This window comes from Patiria miniata, unplaced genomic scaffold (genome assembly GCF_015706575.1).
Source record: "Patiria miniata isolate m_02_andy unplaced genomic scaffold, ASM1570657v1 HiC_scaffold_29, whole genome shotgun sequence".
NCBI lineage: Eukaryota > Metazoa > Echinodermata > Asteroidea > Valvatida > Asterinidae > Patiria > Patiria miniata.
In genome coordinates this window covers 26,230,747-26,250,245 of record NW_024037068.1, presented here as the reverse complement: position 1 = coordinate 26,250,245, position 19,499 = coordinate 26,230,747, and the positions used below count along the sequence as shown (strand labels likewise).

The following is a 19,499-nucleotide window of genomic DNA, read 5'->3' as shown; positions in this document are numbered from 1 at the left end:
TCATTTTAGGAAAAAGTTACCTGGTCAGTTTTCCTGGGCAGCAGTTGGCCAGTAGTTCTGGACTCAGGAAACCAACTTAGAGGAAAATGTCTCAGGCTGTCTGCACTGGACTTACAATGGGAAAAGTACCCATCATCGCTGTAAGCTTTACCAAAAGAGTCCAGTGTACAGGGCTTAAGAGGTCAGAAGTACAGTTTGTAGGAATCCTGAAAATTCTCTTGATATTGTGCATTCTGGTTAATCGATAGAAATTGTAATTCAATTTCTATGGGTTCTGTGCTCGATCTTTAAATATTTCCCCCCAGAAATTCACTTGCATTGCATGCATACAAATTAAAGGGTGAAAGTTCCAACTTGATTTGTTCAGTGTTTTTGACACTTCCCCGGGATGGTTTGTAAAACTGAATAGGTGATAGAAAAGTGAGGCACTGATAGGTCAAGAAAGTGAGGCACTGAAAGTTGTCACTTTCGGTTGTCACAACAGGGTCTGTACCGGTAGTTTGTGCGAGAAGCCCATACTTAGTTTTGAGTTGACAAATATTTTATTGTGATAACCTGCATGCATCAAACAGGCTAATTAAAGAAGTATGTCTGCTTGAAATATATAGACTAACTTGGCAAAAACAACTAGCTGTCATTTTTGTGGTGGAACTATACACTCATGCAACTGTATCAAGCACTTTTGAAGTCAGGGCGTGCGTGCATTTTGGTAAACCTTTGTCAAAAGAGCGTTACATGTACATGTACATGTTATGTAAGTGCTTAGGCACCGAGGCGCGTTAGCCTAGTTCCATCACAAACATGGCTTCCAATTTTGCTCGCTGGTTTAGTCTATACAGTGTATAAGTACTTTTACAAGTATACCTTCAGACCTGCAACTTTTCTTCGGAGCCACTGATTTCCTCGTTTTTTACTTCTCATGAATGCCATTACAAATTGAAAAACACTGTACAAAGTCTTGTGTGGTTTGCAATTTCCTCGTTTTCTCTAAATTCCCAGTTGCATGCCTGTACCTTGTAGATGTACATGTAGATAGATGTGCAGAGCAAGCAGTGCATACTTTTATAACATTCCTCTGCTCATTTTGTCTGGCCTTGAATTATCTTTTTAAGTGTCTGATTTCCTATTTTATGTCCAGTTTTATGTGCTGTGGTTAGTCATTCCTTTGTTGTCCAGTTTTCTGCTTTGCAACTTGCTGTGCTTTGGAGGACATCCAATGAACAGTGATCTGCCAATTACTCAATTCAATACTCTTGTCAGTCCAGTTTCAGGGATCCGCTAAGCACAATAGTATTGCTTAGCAACTCAGCGGAGTACCAGTCGATTGTAGCATGTATCAAATATGGAATTTTGGGTGGTTACCCCTTCTTTTTTTTTCTTCTGGTTAGCAAAAGCAGCGCTCCATGATTTTGCCGGAAAATGTTTTCTTTTGTGCATTGTACAAATTATTTAAAACTAATGAATGGTATGCTATTTATAAACAGCTATGAAATGGATATTGTATTTTCTACACATTTGTCTAACTTTCTTAACATTTTTAGTCATTAGAGTCTAATAATTTGCCACCTCTTACTTTTCCTAAAAGACTGGATTTTGACACGCCCAATTTTCAGATTTTTTTGCCACAATTGTGATTCCTGAAAACTGTAACAGAAATGTCGCATTTTTGTTCCATCGCAATGAATCTGATTCTACTTCCAATTCTGACCCTTGCTTGGGTTCAGCAAAAGATTAAATAGTTAGTGGGGTCTGTCATCTCAAGCAATCTATGCACCTTGACAGGTGCAGGAATGAGAAAAACTCTCACCTCAAACAAATATAATTCACTTCACCTGCACAGCCCCAGGGCAATAGTTAGACTATTCTCACATTCACATTCTCAAGAGTTAACACTCATAATTTGCTGGGCTGTGGTCTCATTTATTGGGTGGCAGGAAAACATGCTAAGGTTGGGTTGTTTGTGTGTAGTGGCTTGCGTGTTCCAAAAAAACAATTTGTGTTGCAGTTTGGAGACATGTTGATGGATAAATAAATTATGAACAGGTATGATGTGAAATGTTTGCCTATGGTGAAACAGTATGACACCTGCAAGAAACTGAGATAATTGATTGATTTGTATTTTCTGGTCCCAGAGTTCATACTCTTTGTACTTCACTGACTCACTGACGCTAGCAGGCCGGGCAGTGCTATTGTATAGGATCACCCAGTAACATCAACAAATGGGCTAAATCTGGCCCATTGTGCACACAGATGCATGGAAAGTCTTCTGATGAATCAATTGAATAGAATTTTGTGGGGTCTTGGACCAGCTTTACTGGGCTTGCCTTGTGTTATTTTAGTGTTTATTCTTTCAAGTGAAGACGAATGCAATGTACACGTACGTGTGTCCACTAATAGTTGTATAGTTACACCAGAGCAAGTAACAATAAGCCCAAATGCCAACCTACCCCGTACATGTAGTAAAATCATACTGAAAAACTCTCCATCAATTTTACCTTGTCCCCTGTCAACAACTGTCAATATCTGCAGCAACAAATCAATGAAACTCGTTGCAGCAATTTTGATTTGAAAGGCACACATACCAGCTAAGCAATTTGCTTTGTACAGTTCTAATAAGAGCAAAAATGCCAAATGGCTTCTTCACGGACTACCAGCCAAGGAGGCCTATTCATGCCCATATCATTGGAAGATTGTCCTTGGGACCAGTGAAGCAGAACTAATGGGGATGAATAACAGTTTGTTTGTGGGGAGAACTTGTTGCATTGCATGTTGTATGATTGATGAGTGTTTTCTCTTTGCATGGAATAATGAGTGTGGTCTTAATTCAAGCACAACCCAATGACCATTTCTTACTGTAGTCTTGATTCAAGCAGTAACTATTAGCCATCGGTTGGTCTGTCATCTGTTGTCAGCGTTTGCCTGCAATTTTGATTTACATTTATCTTAAAAGTTAAATAGTGCTTTCTTTTAGAAATGTTTATTCCAATTTACTTTGACATTTTGTCTCCTCTAAGCTCTCAATATCTCTTCATAAATTGTTCCCAAAGTACGACTCTGAATTTGTAACTATTTGCACTGTTGCAGTAACATTGTTTTTAATTGTGATAAATGAAGAAATACATTTAAATTTATGCCAAAACCTGACGTCAACTTTTGCACTCACTAAGCTTTTTAACCCAAATCTGTCCCAAAACATCTTTCATTCTATAACCCTGCAGGTTACAAGTCCCCAAGGCTACTCCTTGGGGTACATCCAAACCCCCTAGGGGTACACTCTAACCCCCTAGGGGTACATTCTAACCCCCCTAGCAGTACCCACTTTTACATCTTGCCGCCCCTCTCCTTCATTCCCTAGTCCTTGATGCCAATATGGGACTTCATTAGCAACAGTCACCCATGGAGTCAACACATGTGCTTAGCCTGTGATGCCAGGACATTTCTCTTTTGTCTTAAAGAGTCCTGTTTGTTTTGCAGGGTCCCTTGTTTTTCCTTTCGGTGCCCTTTATTTTGATCTCTGACTTGCGCAATTCCAAACGTATTCCATGGTGATTTGGTTACATCCGGCCAAAATATAACAGCAGAGTTGCTGCTCATACCGGTACATGTACCTGGTGTGCTGGTACCACTTAAATACTTGAGAACAGTAATAGGTTGGCCAACTTAACCGAGCTGAAGTACGGGTACATTATGTGGTAAATATCCCACGGGGTGCTGGTGTGAGTCACTGAAAAAGAAATAGCGTTACCAAGGTAATCCCATATTTCATGGCTGGATTTAACATCCTTGTTGGTTCAAACACTAATTGGAACAGTTGTGTAAATTTACTAACAGACAACTGATGATGTTGTAGCTCACATCTTGAATAGCCATCTGACTATCTTTGAAGCAAATATTAACCCTACTCCCTACTGAGTTTTACGAAGAACATGACCAAATCCGCTGAAATCCACCACAAACCCACCACAGCTATCTGGATTTTGATGGACTTGGTACTCATGGCTTGCCTACACCCCCCTACCCCCAAATAATGGGGGATGGATTTTGATGGAGTTGGGAAAGTTTGGGTTAAATAATTGTGTTTAGTGGCCTGTTTAGATTGACTGTGTCTACATGTACACCTGTAAGTGTTGAAATTGAAAATTAAAATTGGCCAGATGTCTTTTCTGATTGCCATGTTTGGGTTGAAAAAAAAAATTCCCTCCAATGCCCAACATCATCAACTCCTACACATACAAAGAAAGCTAATCTATTTGAGTATTTAACCACAAGACTTCACCCCTGCGTACCCAATGGTAGATTCCAATTATCAGCCTGCCAATCAGAGCAGACCTGTCCCCTTCGGCCTGCTGACCCCATCAGATTGTCTTACCCCCTCTGAACCTTCATCTTGACTCTGACCTCAAAAGTTACTGTACTTGCCTAGCGGTTCAAGAAAGAAACACTCTTAAGCACAAGCCGGTTTTGTCATTTTCAATTTTGTTGTTCCGTTGCTTTTCTCAGAAGTGGTCTGGATGCATGTGAAACCGCTCTTAAGCCTCCTGCACAGGCTGGGTTTCACATCGGGGGAAAATTTAATTAGAAACTTGAAAATTAGCTGGTTTTTGTGGGTTTGGGGGTTGTGAAGGAAAACAATTTTCCATGTATGAGTTTGATTTTTATTGGTCATGGATTGTAGTAACTAGTAGGGTTTCTCAGAGAACAATGTCAGTTAAAAGAAATAAAAAGTGTAAAGCCCGGTTCATACTCGGCGTGAAAGCGAAAGCGAACGCGAATTTGTGACGTCGTGGCAAGTATTCGCGCTGCAAATTCGTAAAAGTTAAACATATTTCAACTCGGGCGAATTTCGCAGCGAATGCTTCATGACATCAAATTCGCTTCGCATTCGTATTCGCATGAAGTATGAACCGGGCTGAAAAATTTGTTTCCGGATCATTTGAGGTTGTCTATTACTATTAGTACATGTAGTTGTAAGAAATTTGTGAATTCAGAAATAGATAAAATGTCCGAGTTGCTCTGAGTCTCAAAACTATAAAAATGGCCAAGTTGAGACGTACATGTATTGAGCCACAAAAAACTCTATTAATATTCAAAATGTACGTGTATTATAGCATAAATAACTGGAAAGTGGAAATGGTGGAGATCGTCCATTTAATGCATTGTCTCACTTTGAAAACAAAGCTTTTCATTTCAAGTTAATTACTCTGGCTGCTCTGATGAAAGTGTAGCCCCAATAGGCACATTTATCAGGATCAGTCATTTGGACAGCATTGTAAACCATGTCTCTGGACAGGAAGCAAGACCAAGAATAGCCAACTGTCTCACAACAATGAACGATCCTCAGACAAACAGCCGATAAGCTCTCAACAAACACTCCAAACAATTTGCTAGACCTAAATTGAAAGGACAAATCTCTCAAATGTTTTATTGTTTGCTTTTAAGATCTCTGCGTACATCGTATCATCATCCATTACGTCTTGCATTGGAGTTAGTTCATTTTAGAAATCATAAAGCACTATCCAGTTGTCTCTTGAAGAAAAGATGTCTTCTCGCAGAGACTTCATCTCATCCCCACCCATCCATAGTCCTATAAGCCCTCAGCAAGGCCAATCCTAGTTTTGTCAGGATGAGTATAAAGCCGATATATCCTCTACTTCAGTTTTCAAAGGACCAAGATTTTGTCTGATTTTCTTGTTGACTCAAAGATTTCAGAATTGGGACAGACCTCCCCTGTAGCTCAAGCCAAGATGTGGGTTTCTGTGGACATGGTTTCCAGGTTGTTTTTGAATTGATCAAAGACATTTCATGCTTGATGGACCTGATAATTGACAGAGGTCATGTGGGTTAAAATGTCTCCTCTGGGAATACCAAAGGCCTACAGATACATTTTATGTAGGTTCACTGAAATGAAACTAAATTGTTTTTGGCTCAAGTATTTCTTGGTATGTTTTGCATATATCCACTGTATCTTGAACTTCTCAGTAAAAACACAAAGATAATTTTGTACGAGAAGAAGAACAGTTCTGAGACTCTGAAGTGGTGGTTGTTTTGAACAGATGCTCTCATAGACAGCCATCTTCGTATGGAAATTACAAATGCGTATTCAATGCCATCAGGTGCCTGTACGCGCAGTGTGCAAAATGTTCTAAAAACATGCGCACACGTTGCTCGTACTTTCTTCGAAACACAGTACAGCCGATGCGTGGCAGGGCTACTCCCAAAATGCGGATGCACGTGGCAATCTGTAGGCAGTGACGTCATTTGAGAGTGATCTGTGCTTGGCAGTTACGATTTATGTACAGTTGACTCTCATTAGTACAAACTCTGTTAATACAAAATTCTGGTTATAACAAACAATTTGGCTAGGTCCGAACGAGTTTGTATTAACGAGACTCGACTGTACATTGTACATGTTTATGTAGCTTCTGTGAAATGAACCGAATTACTTCTGCCAAAATTAAGTTTGTTGGAAATTTTGGAAGAAGACTTGGTGTCAGAAGTATGAAAAGATGTATGTACATGTAGACATGAAGCAAATGAAGATTTCTAGATTGTAAACTGTGTTTATATCTTAGATGAAATGTAGGAACAGAAACGAAGTAAGAAGTGATTGACAAACACTGGCTTATTGTACAGTTTGACAAATGGATGTTAAAGTTTGTGCCATCTCCTCACTTAACACTCCGCTGATAGGTTACAAAAGGGTGGAAAACAGGAACAAAGCTGACAACAAATTGAGAGATTACTTGAATCAATGGAAGGACTAGGACAGTGGAGTGTTAGGACTGTATGAATGGAAAGATTAGAGGGATTTTAGACAGGATGGTATAGGTGTTAAAAAGAGCAATGGTTGACAAAGAGTAATGGAAGTGGGTTTTATCTGTGGTCTTAGTGCAGTAGGACGATGGGTGTTAAGGGTTTATGGGGAAGCAGATTAATACATATTAGCATATAGCAGTAGGATAGCTACCAGTGGGCTTGGATCAGAGATAGGAAGTTGTATCTTCTCACAAACTCACTAAATGATCAACAGAGGACAAAGGCTAAAAGGAGGTTGAATACTGGAATTAATAAAATAATTTTTTTTAAAGAGAATGAGCATTAAATATGTAGGTTTTAAAATTGGAAAGCAGAAACCTTAAAACTCTATTTGCTCAAAACCCATTTCTCAAAACATGAAACTTAAGCTTCAACAATTGTATTCTGTAAGAAAAGCAGAACATGACTCTTGTTTATCTGAATATTATAGTTCTTCGAAATTATGGAAAACTGGAAATTCAATTTTTTTCATTTTTCTCCATTAAAGAATTTAGACAAGAAAAGATGTCCATGTAGCGGGTGATACATGTTAAGATTTATAAACAGGTCTTATTTTATAAAACTTTGTCACAACCAATGTGATATCTAATACCTAATTCACTTCATTCATAAATACTTCAGTTTCCCAGGGTGAAAAAAGTCAGTTTTAAATAAGTTATCTGCAACAGGAACTTCCCAGCAGCATATATGCAGACCAGGCTCCATGTCGGTATTGAACACTGCCTGTGCTTTGTAGGCTTCTATGGAACCCATTCTCAGAGTAAAGAAAACACGGCATAGTCTCTGAATGAGAGGCAAATTGACCACCCATTTGTGGCCATTGTAACCAGCGTTCAATTATGCAAACAAGACCTACTCCTTAATGACCTCTGTCTATTACTACCAGCACCAACCCCCTTATCATGAACCCACCCGGCCCACAGACACTAAGTCTATATTCAATAAAACCAATTAACTTCTCTGTTACACTTTGTTATTTTGCCTTCTTGGACCGGCATGAAATTCTCAGATTCGATTTTCTTTCTGCGAAACTTCCGCCCTCGGTGACTAATCCAAAATGTTCCTTGGATCCAAGTGTAACACCTAGACTTCATCCTATGTTACTGAATAAGATCTTGTAAATAGCCAGCATGGTAGACAGATGATCACATTTAAGACATAATCAATACACGTATTGTGGTTGGCGCCTTTTGATGAAAAATTGAAAAGGAAGGAATGCCTACTTGATTTGGTTTCATTAAAAATTCATGTAGGTTTACACCCACTGGTTAGTGATAGGTAGGCAGGTTGGGTTTTGTAGCTGAGATGCCTGTTGCAAACTACTGAAAATTATCTGTTTGGTAATGCATTCAAACAGTCTTGAAAACTCACCTTCACAAGATTACGTTTAAAAGGAAAATCTTTCTCTTTTCATTTTGTTACTTTCTCGCCCTTATAAATATTTGATTGGGTGAATTAAGACAATTTCCTTTAAAGATCAATGTATTCAGCAAAGTGACATTTTAATCTCTGATAATTTCAGCATTACATGAACGTACCAGAAATATTTACATCACTATTTCAAATACTTTACAAAAACATGATGTACATTTTTTTTTAAAGTAGAGTATTTTAACTTAATCCCACTAACTCTTACTTCTATTACAAACTAATCTACACATTCCCTATAAAATGACAAGCTTACAAAAAATTCTATCATCACAACTTCCATCCAGTTGAAATCAATGAACTTTTTTCCCTCAAAGAGGATTATGGATCAGTGTTTAACAAAGTCTACTTAAGAACTTGATTGTCTGAACAAAACCACAGAATTGAAAAGTCTCTGCCCGGTTGCCATGGTAACCTAATCCCATCATCCCTGTGCATGTCTTCCATTGGCTAACCTTCTGTCTAAAGTGCTGGCATGTAAAAAGTCTTTGTTACTAGGGATTAAGAAACTGCAAGCGTCTTAAGATTGTTTTAGTTCCTTTTAGTTCGACTTAAGCGCTCTTTTGTGTGCCTTAAGTATGCATGCAGCAGTGGTTATTTCAATAGAATTAGGAAAGAAGGGGAAGCGTTCTTGGGTTGTACAGGATTAGTGACACACATGTTGTCAGAAAGGAAGGATTAACTATTCTGGAGAAGTTTTATTGTTGAAAGGTTTAGTTAGCATCAGGGGTCCTTGTTAAATTTACTGCAAGCTTTTTGAAACATTTTATCTTCATTTGACCGAACTTTGTAACTACTGTTTGGCACGTGGAAAAAGTGAGAAAATACTATGAAGAAAATTGTTTCGAGGACTTGGGGGAAAAAGTATTTCTCAAATTAAAACTATCAATCTAAAAAAGGAATCACTTTAGGTAGGTTTTACAGTTATTTACTATTTTTTTTACTTTCCAAAATTTGAGTTTCCACAATTGAGATTTGTATAAAAATCATGTTCTCCTTGCATCCGAAAAGATACATGCAAATATTGTTGAGTCTTTGCTTTCTACATGTGATAAGAATGTATTCATTCGTCATACCGACTTGGGTGCTATCACATTGTTGATAGTTCTGGACATCAAGTGATTGTGTTTTAGAAGTGTCAATTTAAAAAAGAACCGTTTTGCTCTTTTGGGTTGTTTTTCTCCTACTAACCCTCCCTTACCACTCTAGCACCCCTTCTCGAAGAATCCACCGACCCATCCCTGAATTGCCAGCCATCACAAGGAATTAGTGGTCCAAAAGCAAGACAAGAAAAGAATCAATGAAGAAAGAGGGAAAAAAGACAAACCAATGTCTTTTTTTTCTTCAGAACCCCACTGCTCAGGATGCCAGAGTTTTGAAACTGTTTCGTCCCTATTATCCAGACCCAATTGCCTTAAGGAAGAAAAGAGAAGAAGTGAATAGAGAGCAAGCCGGGATGAACGCAGCTCTCGGTGGAGTCTTTCAAGAAAGTTGTCTTGTTCCTTCAGCAGTGGGGGAGAAGGATGTGGGCTCGCTGGGTGAAGGTGTGGCTTCTATCAATTAATGAATTGATAATAACAGTCTGATTCAAGTTGCCTTTCACTGTGATCAGAAACAGAACAAAGTGCCTGATCTGTCTCAAAGTAGATGCCTGAAATTGTTTGAAATGTCAATTATGTTGAATTGACCAAATGTTACACAAGTTGTTACCATTACTGCACATGTGTCTGTTAATTGTTTGAATTCCTTCATGCTAGAGTTGAAATCTTATTTTTTTTATTGACTTTCACCAGATTTTGTCAACAACTTGGCTTGCATGGTACAAGTTACTGATTCAAATATCATTTATGAAAATTATGTATGCTCATCCAAAATCATAAATTGAGGACTTCCGATGACAAAAATTGATTAAAGAACTTGTCACTGGTAATTTTGGGTGTTTTCCCTTCTTGGTTATTTTCCAGAAGTATTTTATCTTTTTGATTCAAGGAATTCATATCAAGTTCAGCTTGCTCCTGTACCTTGTTTCCTTACTGGGGCCATTTCAGGAATTCTTGATTAATCGATAAACAATTTGTTGCCCAAGTTTTTGCACTCAGCCTTAAAGCTGTCCACAGTCCCATAATGTAATTGATAGGGAGCCCAATAAGACCTTGTCAGAGCTGCTATTGTGAATGGGATTCCCCTATTGTCATGGACTGGACAGCACAGAACAAATAACACATGATTGGGGAATGAAGCGACAATCCTCATCCAACCACCGCTGAGACAAACTCAAGGAATCCTCAAAGAATCTGACTGTCTATTCAAATAGCAGGATAAGACCTGGTCTTAGGATTAGTGTAGGATCTAAACGCATCAGGCGTGAGATGAAGAGACGTGATTATAACTCTGACATGAGCAGTGGTAGGATTCAGTAGCAGGCTTCAGTAGTGCTGTGAAGGTTGCCTGGATCAGATCTATCGTTCATGTGCTGGATGCTTATTGGATATTTACTCTTACCATTCTGTGAATCCTCATTATTGACAACTTTTGGAAACAAAGTGGAACTCTTTATGGAGATAGTGGATTGACAAGAAATTTGTTAGGCAGGAGCTGATCGGTGGTGTAAGTAGAGTGGCTTATTATAGTACATTACTATTTGCAGAAGTGCAATGAAAATCAAGTACTTACAATGTACATGTAGTACTTACAATGAAAGTACTGAAAAGTCATGAACTTAAATATGAGCTGGTCTGTAGGCTTGTTTATACTTTACTTGAATGTGAATTGGAAGTAAATTGCATGTCACGAAACATTCGCTGTGAAATTCACCAGAGTTTGAAAAATGTGTTGAATTTTTGCCAGTACTTGCAATGACGTCGCAAATTGCTTTTGCATTTGCTTTTGCACTGGAGTATGAAGCAGCCAATAATTAGCCTACAGCATCACATTGTAGTGTCATTGAAGCTTGGAATGTTAGTTGAAATTTGTGTCATCAAACATGCGAGAAAAACATGATGAGACACACAGCTTTATGCTGGTTACTCACTAAACTGACTACATTTAACTCTTCAACTCTTACTGGTATGTGACTTATCCTTTCGCTGAAGTAGTATCTCAGAATGATGCTTGATAAAGATGTAAAGTATCAGTTCTTCTGTTTTCCTTTATCATCACAAAATAAAGATCATATGTAAAGATTGAAGGTCGTAGAGGATTCTGTTTGGATTCAGCAGGGCACCGAAGGAAGATAATTAGGGATGATGATTTGGGGACAGGTAAACTTGACACTCCTACCCCCTTCCCTTTGGGATATTCTCTAAATTTGGAGAGTGTGGACTATTTGGATCAAATAAACATGTCTTCAAATTGTTTTACAACTCTCAAGTGAGTGTTTGTTAAAAGAAATATCAAGCTACATGTACTTCAACAATCTTTGATTGCATACTTGAAGGACTAAATAATCTAATTTCCACAGAACTTTTCATCCGTAAACAAGATTCCTACATTATAAATCTCTTTTCCCATTAGCGCTACAAGTTACAGCAAACAAACTCTCCATGTTTTCACTTGTAATGCATCTTATTTGCCATGCACATTGTCCATCGTTTGGTGTTATCTTGTCAATGATGAGATCTCGGTCCACTGTGAAGACACACAAACCTATTCTAATCCCTCAAGCTGTCTTGTTTACAGTTTGCACCTGAGACCTGGCCCCCATCTATACTCCTTCCTTCCACCCCAACCCCCCTCCCAATCCAATCTTTACTCAGTATACATCTATAGCCCCTCTCCATTGTCCTGTCCCTATAATAGTTGGACAATCCTTCCAACAATACCCCAGCTCTAGCCCAAAGGAATGTTCCAATTGCCGGACTGTGGAGGCACACTATGGGACAATTCTTCTGTCCCTGTTCAGCTTTCCAGTGTGGAACAATGCTTGGTAGTTGCAATGGTGCCAGTAACTGGTGCACACTGAGTAGATGTGACAGTAGGTGAGAGACAAACACGTAGTTGGTTCATTCAGGGTCCTAATGGTTGACAATGTGAACTGAGATACGTGGTAGAAACTGTAAACAGCCTGAACTTCTTTTAGTGCAGCATGTAGTTGGTTGGTTGGAGAACATGATTGCCCCTGGTGGCTGACTCTTCAGTTTGAAATACGAGTTGAAAAGTAGAAATACTCCTGCTTTAATTATAGCACGAAAGTGGACCATTTTGGAATTTTATGGCTTTCAATAATTTGAATCTTCTTTAGGTCTACATTTTAACCGTTTGTGTTTGCCAATTTGTACGCGGTGCACTTTCCGTTGCCCATGCACAAACACCTGTACCCATGTACCAGTATTACCTTTTATTAATCATCTAGACAAGATGACGACAGATTTCTTTGGTGACAATAAAGGTCCCTTCCTTTAAACTACCGGTACATGTAGATGTGTTTACCAGTATTTAACCATTTTCATGTACATGTATTGTCAGTCTCACATCCTGTGCATTACACATAGTGACATACAAATTGAGATTTTGTTTTTGGCATGACACACAAGATACATACACACATGCCTTTATATCAGTATGTGGTATGACGATATTCTTTCAAAAAATTAACATGGTACCATCAATTCAAATGGAGATTTCTGTTGTTTGTGTTTCTAGGTATTCTTCATCATAGCATGCCTCAAAAGCGTGTCTCTGAGCGAATCTAGACGAATTCAATTTGACTTCCAGCTATTACCAGCCACATCAATGGTCGTTGGATGAACTCACAAGGTAAGTTACATATTCGGTACAAGTTTAGCTTGACAAGGGAACCTCAGACGACCCAAGTTTCATTGTGAAAAGGAGATGTTAATATATTAGTGCACAGTAACGTGGAAGATGTGGAGTTGTATGTGTATGAGTGTACCCTACACTGGTAGTCTTTGTAGGAATTTAGGGAATAGGTTAACAACTAGGAAAAAGGTTAACAATTAAACAAATATGTACATGTAAATCGGTTTTTGTTTTCTAGGTAGAAGGTTTCACACTGCCAGTCCAAGCCAATGTATGTGTGTGGGCTTATCGCTAACAGACTAAATTGAGACAATTTTTTCTTGTTCTTTTATATGTACCTAACCATTAAAATAAATTGGGAGCTTGTCTATAAACCCTGCTGATTGTAAGCTCTTACAAAGCTTCGCTGAAGAGCAAAAATGAGAAGTAATAGGTGATCAAACCCGAAGCAATTTGGAATAATATCCTAAGAATGGACTACTAGGATTATGATTGCAGCAGCTGCTGAGTTCCACCATTAACACCACTAGGGATGTGCAGCAAGGAATTGTCTGTAAGCTTTATCTCTTGCTGAATAGAGCACAATAAGGGATGAAGCCTTAATACTTAAGCCCTGACGCTGGTCTGATTGTACAAGGATACTCAGTGGGGGGATCTAGTAAGGAGGATTAGGGAAGTAACGGTGGGGTCTTAGTGGGAAGGAAGATGGAGAAGAATAGTCCCGAGAGAGATGGGTGAAAAACAAGATTGGACGTTTGGAGATAGATGAATAGGATACTGTGTGAGTGGGAATGATGGCATCTGGGTAAAGGTGCAGACCTGTAAATAGGCCCAGAATTGCCTACGCCGGCCAAATCACGATTGGTATGCCCTCAAATTCTTTGCTTTTACTTTTAGAGCATTTTGTGGACCATGAACTTGACGGTTTGTAAAAACGATGGGTGGAAGCCGTGCACAAGAGTGCGAGCTCGTATATCTGTGAAATTCAGATGAAATTGGGCCCTAAAATTGCTCTATTTTGGAATGGAGGGCAGGCATCATTTTTTTAAAATGGCGATGGGCCACAGGCTTACTTTTTGGGTGATCATCTTTAAATGGACTTTTCTCCCAAAAGTCATTGGATTACCACCCAAAAATTGAAAGATGATGAAATAAGCTGATGGTTATCTCAAACACCTTGGAGAGTTTCGAGTATTTTTAATACTTTTTGGAAGTACGTGTAATTATCACTGAGGTCTATGGTAGTCGATTTAGTGGTCTGCATCCCTAAGGAGTAGTAGGATGGGAACATGGTAGTGTTATAGATGAGTAGAAAGCTATAGTCATCATATGCTTCACCTGTGGCACATGAAGACTACCATCCAAAAATCAGGATGTCGCTAGACAAGCTCCAAACATTTGTTCCAAACTAGCTTTCCAGAGTCGTGCTATAAACCAAACTTATTCATGAGGTTTGATTTAAATCCATTATGAAAAGTTTGATAGAGTTTGGAGTGACTGCATTGAAAGATTGACTGATGTCTTGAATCGTTTGAACGATTTGAAACAGCATTTTGATTTCAGACCGTTCTCTAATCAATAGAAAAGGAATGCATAAAGTTTGCTTGTCTGAAACAAAAGTGTATTTGGATTGACCTGAGTCACTTCAAATACCTTATGGTTCGTTGCAACTTTGGAATGCCAGTCTGAAATGGGTTGTTACCGGTAGTTATAAGAATTATTACTGATGAAAATACACATGTTGCATATAAGCAAGTTTCAAAAGTCTGAATATCTACACCTGCTACAGACAGGTTCAGCAGCACTGATATTCACACTATCCATCCATCACACAATTACTTTATTCCCGACAAAAGATATGCTCATGTCAACCCAAATTTAATTCCCTTTTTTTTTACCAGTCTGAAGTCATAAACCTCTCAGGGTAGGTATTCATTCCTTGATCTCTTTACAAGTGAAGCATATCACCACCAAATATTGGGCGGGTTTGAAAGAGAGCTGAGTTGACAGACGAGAAACAGAAATCAACAGGCAATAAACAAGGGCAAGGGGAAGACTGCCACAAACTGGGTCTGGCGTGTAGGTGGGGAGGAACTGGGTGTGGGTGGGGAGGGACTGGGTGTGGGTGGGGAGGGACTGGGTGTGGGTGGGGAGGGACTGGGTGTGGGTGGGGAGGGACTGGGTGTCATTGGTTACATGCAGTCCATCCCAGATGGAACCGCCTTATGGGTGTTTGCAGTCTAGCTAGTGCACAGTTAGGCCTACAATATATACATGTACAAAACAAACGAAAACATGGGGTGGGGGAAACAGATTTATTCTGTGTGAAAAGTCATTTGTATAGAAAATTTTCAAATCATATGCAAACCAAAAAGAAAAACTGGTTCAGATCACATTTAATGAATGGATACACAATTTCAAGTTAATGATAGCAACATGGGACTCTAATGGAAATAAGCCTCTGCAAATGGCCTATTTGGCTATCTCAGACAAAATCAACTGTCCTTTGTTTTCGTATCTTTGTAGTGTTATGTGTTATGTATGTTGTTGTTGATTTCATCTGAATAAAATAATAAATAGAAGAATATGTTTCATATTGTTCTGTAAAAACAATTTTTTGGCGAGTTCAACAGTCAATTAAACTGAGATGAAGCCCTGAATGAATCCAGCAATCTACTCTCTGAAATAACTATTGTCAGTATTATGGGCCTCTATATATCCAGAAGCATTTCATTCTAGTTTGTTCAGATATAGTAAACAAAGAGAGGGTCCATTGCATAAAGCAATCAACACATCCCAACACCATCTGGTCAGTCTTTACCTGAAACCCATGTCAACTCAAGTGACAGCTAAGGTTTGTAAATCTTACCCAGGCCCTGGCCAGATACATCCTGCTTCCTACCCCTGCAAGAAAACTGAACTCCAAAACAGAAAAACAACAGGATGACCATGTGTACTATTAAAGGAGAATCTGTGTGGTCAGTTGTGAGGGGTTCAGAGTGTCAGGACATTTGACAGATCTCATTTATTATAGTCTGAGGATATTTCATTCTATGCCATAGGTGTTGGTGTTTTGATGTAATCCATGTGCTGCCCCTGGGTCTAGGTTGCCTTGGCACTGACCTGTTTTTCAAGGATTTAAAAAAGATCTTTGATGAACAGGCATAATATTTTTTATATGATTCCAAGAAGGCCAAATTGCAGGCTTGTAGCATTAAAGGGGAACTTTTCTCCTTTTTTTTTTAACCCTGCTTAAAAAAAGGGGGAAAAACACCAGTGTGCTTACAATTCAAAGAAGTGGGTCTAGAGTTCTTTCAAATCCATAACCACTGTGCTGAGTTGATACAAAGAACCAGAAATCCACTGGATTCTAGACTTGCCGTACATTGACCTCGGCCTGTTTGTTTCCCATCTGTCATACCTGCCCACTCATCCATAAGTCTCTCATGGATTCATATTTTCCCCACTTTCGATTCCTGTCCAGAGAAATATTTTATGGCTTGCACATTGACTGAAAACATGCAGCATTGCTGCAAATTGAATATTCCCTGCCAAACATTTTTCAGTACATATAAAACCAGAGTTTATTATTCCTTTTTAAAAAAAAATCAAGATTTTTGATTTTTTTTTGTTTGGCTGTCCGCTTGAGGAATATGATCAACAGACAGAAGTGTAGGCCAATGGGCATTGTATAACTCATTGCTAATCACATACAAAACAGGTGATCTGGATTGAAAACTTATCTGTAAGATTGCAAATATCAGTAAGTCAATGTGTCTAAACATCAACAGATTTATTTACTCATTTATTGTCCCCTGGGAAATAAGTTCAGGTCACCACTCAACAAATTAAATGCTTTGATTAAAAAAAGCTTCTTTGGGGGGGGGGGGGGGGTTGGATAAACACATCACTGTGTACATGTAGGACTTCATGTACCTGCAGGATATAGTGTTTTATTGGGGAAAAATAAGTTGCTTCAGGTTTCCAAAATAACATCTGTGGAGATTTAGGATTACCGGTAGTACTCTGACCAAGTTTCAAATTCATTCTACCAAACACAAAACAAGAAGATATTTTATGGAAAGCTATGTACACTGTATGTAGTTTCAATATCTGGCAGGATTTGGCAGGAATATTCAGTTCCCGCTCATAATTCAGTTTGCAGTTTTGTCAAGACTCAATATCTGAAGTTGACCTGTTCTCCCAAGAGCACCAAACACTCTTCAGGTTTTGTCCTTTGTTCTGTCCGTCAATCGATTTGGTTCATTGAATGGTTTTTATCCCTCAAACTGAAATCAAATTAAACTGAACATAACTAGATTATGAACCTGTTAGGCCTAAGTACCTAAAGCAAACTCCAAACACACTGTCAGTTTTTGTCCAAACCCAAAAGAATCCAGGGGACATACGTAACCGTCAAGTCTCAGTTCCAGAAATCACCCTGTAGAATTCCTAATATCTCTGTGTCTCATCAAAAACCACACGCAAACTCAAATACCTCTTGAAATGTTGTCACTTTCATTAAACAGAAACTTCTCCCTGGGTTTCTGCCTCCAAGTCTTGGTTACAGTCTCTTATTTGTCAAGCCAAGTTTCCTTGAACTTGCAAGCAAACTGGACCTGACAACTTGGCCGTTGTTAGGTGACAGCAATCCTAGTAGCTAGAGGCTTGACCAGATGCACTGATTAAATGCTATTCATTCCTCGTAATCTAACCCGGGGTCTGACGAGTCTTAAAAATAAAATATTCCTCCAGAGTTTCTTGGCAGCTGGAGCGGCAACCACATAATTATTGTGACGTGGGAAAATTGATTGTTGGTTTTTGAAAGCTGTTTGAGGGTTGTAACCTCAACCTAGTTTTTGACATTTGCTGCATTCTACGTTCTCATGCTTAGATTGTTGAAGTCTTTTGAAGTGATGCCAACTTTGATTAGATTTTCTGTCACATTTTTGATGTTCATATACAATGCCAGCTTTCTAGGGGATCAACCCATTTTGCCAGTGGCTTTTAAATGTTGCACTTGCATATTTTTAGCCCAGCTTTGTCTTTGGATATTCCCCAACTGCCCTGAATCCACACAACTCACTCCGAGTCTACAGTATTCTGATGAATTCAGGCCGTTACTTTGACATTTTTTTTGCAATTCCCTTACTTTTTTAACTTACAAGTCTAACTTTGTTTTGAATAATAAAGAATGTGCCAATGGATTACTGTACACTCTCATCCATATAACATTAATGAAGTATGCTTTTAAACGATGAAGATTCAAGTTGAGATACAAGAAGAACATTTTGTATAATTTACAGGAGAAAATATTTTCTGTTTTAGCCTCTGAAGAAGAACTTGCTAAGTTCGCAACGTCAGGCCACATTAATTTTAAGAGAAAATAAGGTCTCAAGTGGCAATTTCTCAAACCATGACTTCAGCTTCAGCATCGGGTGCTGGCTCCAAAATGCAGGTTCCATTTTCAAGAACATCAGATTCTAAAATTCTTTCCATATCGGTTAAACATTGAATGTTCTTAAATAGTTCTTGAAAATGGAACCCGCATTAAACTGAAATCTCTAAAATCAAGTAACTAAAATTAGTACTTGAAACCTGAAACCAAAGCTGAAGATCAAGTCATGGTTTGAAAAATGGCCAAGACTTAGAGACAAAGCCAGAGTCAGAGAAGAGACCACAGTTTCACAAAGTGCATATTTGTGTGGTAATGTCCCAACAATTATGACGAGACTGGGGAGTAGTTGCATGGTTGATGTGCATAGCAACCTGAATCTTCAGGGCATAAAATTGAGGTGAGGAGAGTTCAAAGGAGATTTTTGACCCAGAGATTTGGGGGCAACAAAATCCAATGTGAAATATAGTGGGAGTACAATCAAGAACATTGTGAAAGTCTTGAATATATAAAGCGTCATTGTTACGGAACACCACCGGACTAGATTAAAGAGTAGGCAGTTTCAAATGTGTGAACATATTCATCACAATTACACTGCGATAAACTAACGGGCTAACTGACTGAGGTTTGGAACTTCTGGGAGTTATTTTTATAGATATCTTGGAACTCTGAATAAAATCTGATTAAAGATCTTCGGTAACAAACAGTACACTTGTATGTAAAACTCTGTTAAAACTGCCAGGATTTTTGAACCAATGTTTTTCTATAAATTATGTATTTCAGTACCTCACCTTAGCAACGAACCATTAAAAATTAGAATTTATTTTCACTGGAGTCATATTTCTGATATCATCACATTCTAGGTCAGTATCAACTATTCCCCCAAGTACGACTTTTGACTTCTTGACTCCTCGCAATTCAAAAACAGAAATATCAACAAACAAATATGCGACCTTATCATTAAACCCCCCTCTGAAATGCCAACAGCCAACAGAACCAAATACCCGCTGCCAAAATAATAAAGTGGTATATAATGTAGACTTCAATTTCATTTTGGAACAAGAGGAGCGGTGTACATGAAATACCAGGGTTGAGGGTCTCC

The 19,499-nt window shown here is 38.6% G+C and overlaps 1 protein-coding gene across 4 annotated transcripts in view; it reads left to right on the top strand.

Annotated features, from left to right (window-relative positions):
- Positions 1-19,499, top strand: part of LOC119735618 (brother of CDO-like) — a 106,509-nt gene that overhangs the window by 55,870 nt on the left and 31,140 nt on the right. For 3 of the 4 annotated variants that reach the window (XM_038209400.1, XM_038209398.1, XM_038209397.1), the window contains one exon: positions 12,886-12,999. The gene's annotated coding sequence lies outside the window, so the exon portion shown is untranslated. Of the gene's footprint in view, positions 1-10,630; positions 10,852-12,885; positions 13,000-19,499 lie in introns of those variants that run through there. The other variant, XM_038209396.1, reaches the window with a different exon arrangement.